This window comes from Equus quagga, chromosome 10 (assembly GCF_021613505.1).
Source record: "Equus quagga isolate Etosha38 chromosome 10, UCLA_HA_Equagga_1.0, whole genome shotgun sequence".
NCBI classification, from domain to species: Eukaryota; Metazoa; Chordata; class Mammalia; order Perissodactyla; family Equidae; genus Equus; species Equus quagga.
In genome coordinates, this window is record NC_060276.1 from 20,039,670 (window position 1) to 20,048,814 (window position 9,145).

A 9,145-nucleotide genomic window follows, 5' to 3' on the forward strand; every position below is an offset into this window, starting at 1 on the left:
AGGGCTGAGGAGAGCTCCAGAGTCCAGGGAATGTAGGTGCAAGTGGAGGGATTTTTCTGAGCAGAAGGCCTGGAGCAAAGGCCAGCTCCTTGGAGCAGAAACCTGCGCTGGTTCATAATTATAAAGGTAAATCTTGTTTTAAAACAAATTGGATTGTAAACATTGCTCGTTTTCTTTATCTAATTGCAGGCCCTACTGCTGGCCTCTTGTTGGTGCTGATTACTGAGAATTGGCTATAATTTTGCAGAGTGCCACCAGTTCAAAACTTTCCTCAGCCCACTTTTTCCATTGGGGAAGCTTGGGCCAGGAGGAAATGAAGTCAGTATCCTGTCCCCCGTGCCCCTGCCCCACAGGGATAGGAGGTGGCCACCCACTGGGTGAGTATGGACCAGGGACACAGAGAGGTGTGCCTTGGCCCTGCCGACCTCTCATCACATGCGTGCCTCACCATCCGACTCACTGAGCAGGGATTCCAAATCCAGATTCCAAGTCCCTGTGAGCAGGTCAGGTGTTCCGTGGCCATCCTGGCCCTTTCTTAATGGCATATTAATCCTGTGAATTCCTTTATCTGTTATCCTTTTTAGTTTGCAAAATAAGGTCAACTCCCTGTTATCAGCAAGTGCTCTGAGATTCCAGCATCTCCCTGACCTCGCTGACCCCTCTCCAGCCTGCTAGGAGTTGGGGCATGACAAACACAGGGTCGTTTCAGTGGGAGGAGGGATATGGTAGCTACAAGCCTTGGGTGGCAGGCCTAGACCATGGAGTCCCCAAGGCTAGGGACGCCGCTTGAGATAATGGCTGGCTGGGTTGTTCAGGGCAAGGGGACCCAAGTCTCATAGAAAGGCTATAGACCTAATGGCACCCTTCTCAACACTCTGGTGAAAAGGCTGTCCCCTCCCCAAGCACCTTGTATGTACAAGGCATTCACATCCTCATGATCAACCTTCTCGTGACTGTTACTCTTTTATCCCTTCTCCTCGGCATCACTGTGTGCCCCTCTACACTCAGGCCTGGGGACTGAATCCCTCCCCACCAGAAGCGCCTGCTCTGCTGAGAAAGCAATCACAAATTCTAAGGAGCAGGAGAGAATGCTTCCGTTTTTTCCTAATCCAAGAAGGATTCATTAGATGAAGAAAGGGATAATTGGGGAAAGGTAGAAAGTGCCTGTTCATTGTCAAAAACTGGGAATGTAGAGAAAAGCAGAAACATAGTTTTTTTTTTATTGAGGTCACATTGGTTTATAATATTATATAAATTTCGGTGTACATCACTATATCTCAACTTCTATGTAGACTTCATCATGTTCACCACCAAAAGTCTAGTGTCTATCCATCACCATCATATGTGCCCCGTTACCCCTTTCACCCTCCCCCCACCCCCTTCCCCTCTGGTAACCACCAATCTGGTCTCCGTATGTATGTGTTTTTTGTTTATCTTGCACATATGAGTGATATGGTATTTGTCTTTCTCCATCTGACTTATTTCACTTAGCATAATACCCTCAAGGCCCATCCATGTTGTAGCAAATGGCAAGATTCCATCTTTTTTATGGTTGAGTAGTACTCATATATATATGTATATATACACACACACCACATCCTCTTTTTTAAATTTTTTTAATTTTTTGAGGAAGATTACCCCTGAGCTAACATCTAATGCCAATCCTCCTCCTTTTGCTGAGGAAGACTGGCCCTGAGCTAACATCCGAGCCCATCTTCCTCGACTTTATATGTGGGACGCCTACCACAGCATGGCTTGCCAAGCGGTGCCATGTCCACACCCAGGATCCGAACCGGTGAACCCTGGGCCACCAAAGCAGAACATGCGCACTTAACTGCTGCGTGCCACCAGGCCGCCCTGACGCCACATCCTCTTTATCCATTCATCCCTTGATGGGCACTTAGGATGCTTCCAAATCTTGGCTATTGTGAATAATGCTGCAATGAACATAGGGGTGCATGTATCTTTTCAAATTAGTGTTTTCTTATTCTTTGGGTAAATACCCAGAAGTGAAATAGCTGGATCATGCTATAGTATTTCTATTTTTAAGTTTTTGAGGACTCTCCATATTGTTTTCCATAGTGACTGCACCACTTTGCACTCCCACCAGCAGTGTATGAGGGTTCCCTTCTCTCCATATTCTCTCCAACACTTGTTATTTCTTGTCTTTTTAATAGTAGCCATTCTGACGGGTGTGAAGTGATATTGTGGTTTTGGTTTGCAGCAGGAACACAATTTTTAATCAATAATTTTTAATTATGCCACTTGTGAGCCGTGTGGATTTTAGCTAGTGAGTCTCTGGGAGCCTCAGGTTTCTCACCTATAAAGTGAGAGTAATTGCCTCACAGGGTTGTTGTGCAAAGATGTGATAATTTATGTAAGTAAAATGCCAAACACAGAACCTGGTACTTAATAAGTCCTTAATATTTTGCAGGTACCTAGTATTGCTAATAACTCCCATCCAAAACAATCAACTGCTGTTAACGTTTTGGTGCATTTCCTTTCAGTCTTTTTAAAAATATACATTTTTTCCAACAGTTGGTGATTCAAGTCATGCCATTTTACAGCTTGCCTTTTAAAATTTTTACTTAAAATTATAACAAGAATTTCCTCATGTTATTAGAAAAGATCCTTGTAAATATCATTTTAGTAGCCATGTTATAGACCATTGTATAGATTCCTGTTGCTTTTTATTTTTTATTTTTATCTTTTTTTGGAGGAAGATTAGCCTGAGCTAACATCTGCCACCAGTCCTCCTCTTTTTGCTGAGGAAGCCTGGCCCTGAGCTAACATCCGTGCCCATCTTCCTCTACTTTCTACGTGGGATGCCTGCCACAGCATGGCCTGACAAGCGGTGCCATGTCCACACCTGGGATCCAAACTGCCGAACCCTCGCAAATTTGTCTTGGTCTGACTTAAACAAAAATAAAACTTCTGTGTTTTAAAAATGATAACAGCACAAGCAAAATTAGAAGGCCTACTGGCAAGGAGTATTTGCAATATATGACAAAGTTTTAATATCTTTGATATATAAAGAAGTCTTACAAATTCACAAGAAAAAGATAAGCATCTCATTAGAAAACTATGCAAAGGACATGAATTGGCAATTTACAAAACAAGAAATACTAATGGCCAATAAACTGGGAAAAATATTCACTATTACTAAAGAAGCACAAATTCAAATATTGAGATATCGACATACAATTTTTTATCCAAATTGGCAAATATATATGTCTAAGTTTTTAGTTATTTGAATAATATTTATTTATTTAAATAATACTTTGTCAGTAAGGGTTTAGGGAGGCATGTTTTGAAAATCAGCTTTATTGAGAGATAATTTAGCTACAATTAGCCTCATGCATTTATTTATTTATTTATTTCATTGAGGTCACATTGGTTTATAATATTATATCAATTTCAGGTGTACATCATTATATTTCAACTTCTGTATAGATTGCTTGTGTTTACCACCCAAAGTCTAGTTGCTATCCGTCACGATCCGTTACCCCTTTTGCCCTCCCTCCACCCCCAGCCTCGTCCATTTAAATCCTACAATTTAATGAGTTTTGACATATATATCCACTCTTGAAACCACTGCCACCATCAAGATCCAGAATATACCCATCACTCCCAAAACTTTGTTCATGCCCCTCATAGTCCATCTCTTCCTCCATCTCTGACCCCAGGTACTCATTGATCTGCCTCTGTCACTGTAGTTTCCTTTGTATTTTCTAGAATTTTATATAATGGGATTAGACAGCATATAGTATTTTGGTCTAGTTTCTCTCACTCAGGGTAATACTTTTGAGATTCATCCATGTTGCATATATCAGTAGCTTGCTTCTTCGCATCGCTGAGTGGTATTCTGTTGTAATAAATAGACCATTTTTTTATTTATTCACCTGGTGATAGTCATTTGGGTTGTTTCCAGTTTGTGGTGATTGGACTATTGTGATTAAAGCTGGTATGAACGTTCTGGTGAGAGTGTAAACTAGAAAAATCTTTCAATAAGTCACATCGGTACTGTGTGTCAAAATATTAAAAATACACTTACCAAAATTACATGATGTCCAGGATTTGCTTAAAAAATAATCCATTGGCAGGAAGAAATGGGTGAGGGTTTAGGTGAAATGAGATTGGCCATCAGGTGATAATTATTGAAACTAGGAGATGGGTACATGGGGTTTGTTCTACGATTTTACTTTTGTATACGTTTGAAAGTTTCCATCACAAAATTTTAATACATGTACCTCTTGATGCAGTTGTTCCTAAAATCAGATATACACAAAGGATGTTCATAAGGAATTACGTGTATAATAACAGAAAAAGGGTAAAAATCTAAATACCCAACGAAAGATGGGGGAAATAAATTATGGCATGTTCATTGAATGGAATACTACGGAGTCTTTAAAAATCATGTTTTCAAAGACTATTTAATGACATTGAAAAGTGCAATGAAGGGGCCAGCCCTGTGGCCGAGTGGTTAAGTTCACGCACTCCGCTTCGGTGGCCCAGGGTTTCACCAGTTTGAACCCTGGGCACGGACATGGCACCGCTCATCAACCCGCGCTGAGGCGGCATCCCACATGCCACAACTAGAAGGACCTACAACTAAAAATGCACAACTATGTACTGGGGGGCTTTGGGGAGAAAAAGGAAAAATAAAATCTTTAAAAAAAAAGAAAAAAAAATGCAATGCACATTTTATATGAAAAATGCAGGTTACAAACCAATTATATACAGCATGATTGCATTTTTATTTAAAATATATAATAGGGGGCTGGCCCCGTGGCCGAGTGGTTAAGTTCGCGCGCTCTGCTGCAGGCAGCCCAGTGTTTCATCAGTTCGGATCCTGGGCGCGGACATGGCACTGCTCATTGGACCATGCTGAGTCGGCGTCCCACATGCCACAACTAGAAGGACCCACAGCTAAGAACATGCAACTATGTACTGGAGGGCTTTGGGGAGAAAAATGAAAAAAAATAAAAATAAAAAGCTTAAAAAAATAAATAAAAATAAAATAAAATAAAATATATAATAAATATAAAGACTGGAATGTTAGTGATGGTAAACTATGTGGTAGGATTACAAATGACTTTTATAATATTTGTAGTTTCCTGTATTTTCAAAATTTCTACACTGAGCATGTGATACTTTTATAGATATATTTTTTTCTTTCTCTTTTTTCGAGGAAGATTAGCCCTAAGCTAACATCCGCCAGTCCTCCTCTTTTTGCTGAGGAAGAGCCCTGAGCTCACATCCATGCCCATCTTCCTCTACTTTATATGTGAGACACCTACCACAGCATGGCGTGCCAAGCAGTGACATGTCCGCACCCAGGATCTGAACGGGCAAACCCCGGGTGGCTGAAGTGGAATGTGGGATCTTAACCGCTGTGCCACCGGGCCGGCCCATACTTTCATTTTTTATTTTTATTTTTTTTAAAGATTGGCACCTGAGCTAATAACTGTGGCCAATCTTTTTTTTTTTTTTCTGCTTTATCTCCCCAAATACCCCCTGGTACATAGTTGTATATCCTAGTTGCAAGTCCTTCTAGTTGTGGCATATGGGATGCCACCTCAACGTGGCCTGACGAGCGGTGCCATGTCCATGCCCAGGATCCGAACCCTGGGCCGCCCCAGCGGAGCACGCGGACTTAACCACTTGGCCACAGGGCCGGCCCCCATACTTTTATATTTTTAATGGAGGAAAAATAGTACTTCATTTCTCTTTGGTAGTTGGAATTTTTTCAGATTCTTTTCCCTTACATTGTCTTATTTTTACCCCATACAAGATCGATAGAACAGCTTTTTCTATATTCCCACAGACCCAAAGTAGTACATTCTCAGAACTAGATGGAACCCTAGAGATTAAGACGGATTTCCCCATTGTTTAGATGAAGAAACTGAGGATCAAAAAGGGGAAGTGACTTGCTTACCACCAGGCACAATGAAACTGAGTGTCAGAGCCAGGACTAGAAGTCAAGCCCCCTGAGGTCAACTATAGGGACCTTTCGCTGCCTCTTAGAACAAAGGATTCCAGTTAAACCCCGTTCCTGACAGGAACCAGGCCTAGACATTCTTGAATAGGATGCCTCAAAGATGAGACAATTGCCCTGACTTCTAATCCTGGCCGTCACCCTGGCCACAGACTGAACCTTCCCCTGGTTAATCCAGGCTGTGGACCCCTCAGCTCCACACACGAACCAATCTCCCCAACCCTGACCAGAGTCTGAATTCTGATCTGTGTTGCACAATGAGCCCTTTCTCCTCCCCCTCATCCTCCATCATACAAATCTGTATGGTTGAAAGGGGGACTGGGGCAGAATATTGGTGAATCAATACAGCCTCCTCCTCTCCAGGGTCAAGGGCAGCACTTTCTTATAGGCAGGCAGGCACCTTTTAACTAGAAGGGCAAGGGCAAGTCCATGACTCCAACAGAGGATGCTCAGAGCCAGCATTCTAACTTGGGGAGTCTGGCTTCTCTTGAGAACATCTCTCTCACTAGTCCATGTAGCTATTTGGGGCTCTCAGCCTGCCGGATCAGAAGGGCCAGCCCCCGACGCCTTTGCCTGGGTCCCTGAGTTAGCTGAGGGAAGGGAGTGGCCGGGCATAGGGTGGTTCTTGACAGGCCTTTGGGAAACGGGAGTGGGGGGGGGCAGGGGGTGGGCGGGGCGCAGGGGTAGGGAGGGTGGAGAACGGCCCGTGGTGTGCCAGAAAAGACTGAGGGAAAAGAAGATGCCACCGTGACACCTGGTTAAAGGAATTAGAGTGACAGAGAGGAATGGACCATCCCCACTTCCCCTCCATTCCCGGAAGCTCTGTCAGAACTCCTCAGTGCAGCAGAGGTGACTGGGACTCCCCCAGGGATAAGGAGGTCCCCAAAGCTGGAAAAGAATTTCCCTTCCTGAGAGATAATTGGACCAGTCATGTCTCCCTTGGTGCCTCAGTTCCCCCCATCTGTACAACGGGGCAGCAATAACCTTCTTGGTCCTGCCTCCTTGGGGGATATGTGAGAATGCATAAGACAGATTGGGGTACCACATTCTTGAAGCATCTCCTGTTTCAGGCCCAGCGGGGAGGGAGGTCTGCGTAACACTAAGAGAGTTAGAATTAATTTTGGTGACTTTATGGACAGGCACTGGAAGGCTGCGCATGCGGCCTAGGCCTTTTTAAGGGCTAGGATACTGCTTTCCCCCCACCCCAGCTTAAATTTCCAAGGGGAGAAAGGGGGCTTCAACCTTTGCTTTTCAATCCTCTGCGGCCTGGCAGGGGAGACCTATCCCAACTGTCACCTCTCGAAGATTAAGGTGACTCCTCAATGCCCAGCATTTTGCCAAGTGGAAAGAATTCCTTTGGTGGCATGACGTGGCACCATCTCTGAGTCTGTGGAACATTGTTGTCCAACACGTCCCTACTCGGAGTTCCTGAAATCTGGAAAATGGGCTGTCTCATTCTAGATGTAAGTGTGTGTGTGGGGTGTGGCAGGGGCCTGGGGTGGGGGTTGCAGGGGGAGGGGGGTGGGGAGAGGGGGAGGTGAAGTAGATAAAGGGGCGGGAAGTGGGAGGTAGTGTTACAGGCATTAACATGCCCAATAGATTTTGTTTTCCCTCCCATAAATGCTTAGGAAAAAAGACCTGCAAAGCTGGAGAGTGGCTTCAGGGTGAATTTTCTGTGGTTTAAGGCTTTTCAGACCCCAGTTAGCCCTCTGCCCACCTGGGCAAATGAAAGACAGGAATGAAAAAATAAAAAGGAAAGATCACGGTAAACATGTAAATCTCCTTTTTACCTCATGATCTTTGTAGAAAAGACGTCAGTGGCAGCAAAGCTAGAAACCCAAGTGACAACATGGAGGAAGCAAGAGGACCATGAGAAGAAACAGGAAGCTGACCACATGTCTTTCTTGAAAGACTTTCCTTTGTTTCTCTGTAGCTGAAACTGTGAGCTCAAAGGCCTTCCAGTGTGGTCAAGGAAACAGCTTCCAAGAAACAACTAGAGAACGAGGCGAGAGAGCAGAGCATCAGGATTCAAGTAAGAAAAAAAATCAGACCAGATGAAAAAGATGAGAGGTAGAGAGAATCAGGGAAGGCTTCTGGGAGGAGGCGAGTCTTGAACACTGACTTGGAGAGTTGAGGCATGGAGAGCGGTGGGGAGGGTATCCCAGGCTAGTGGGGCAGGGACTGGTGCAAAAGAACAAAGGATGCAAAGAGCAATGTTTGTTGAGGGAGGCAGCATGGCTGAAGAGGAGGGTGCGGGTTGCAAGGTCATTGTGCAGATGTGAAAGGAACATACTGTACTGGTGGGAGCAAGGAAATAGACTTTGTTTCCCTTTTGAGAATGACATGGCCCCAGGGGAGCATGGGGGAGGCTTCCTCAATTCCCTTAACTCCCCCGCACCCCCCCACACACATACGCAGGCTCAGCCTTCCACCTCCTCCCCTCCATGCTTGCAGCGCTAAGGGGTGCCTTAGAAGATGAGGAGACTGATCCTGCAGACAAAAATCAGTGTAATTATTTTACAGTCCTACTGTAAGCATGCGGGTTGTTGTGTGGGTGTGCGTGTGTGTGTGCATGTGCGTGCATACTACTCTGCAAAGGCATACACAAAGCATGTCTTGTACTCTGTAAAACTGAAGCAGAGCAGGTGGCAACCTATTTGGCACCCTTTAAGGCAGGCTGCATGGCAGAGTGAGATGGACAAAAGACTTGGATTCAAATCCTGACTCACTGCCCAACTGGAGGACCCTTCACCTCTCTGAGCCTCATTTTGCTCATCTGTAAAATGGGGATAAAATTACCTACCTCATAAGGTGAGGATGAAATGAGATAAACTGTGAAGCGCCGGGCTCATAATAGGTACTCAAACATGGACAACTTTTCTTTCTTTCTTTTTTTTTTTTTTTGCGGAAGATTAGCCCTGAGCTAACATCTGTTGCCAATCCTCCTCTTTTTGCTGAGGAAGACTGGCCCTGAGCTCACATCCGTGTCCATCTTCCTCTACTTTATATGTGGGACACCTGCCACAGCATGGCTGGCCAAGCGGTGCCATCCGCACCCGGGATCCGAACCGGCGAACCCCAGGCTGCTGAAGCGGAACGTGCAAACTTAACCGCCGCAGCACCAGGCCGGCCCCTGGACAACTTTTT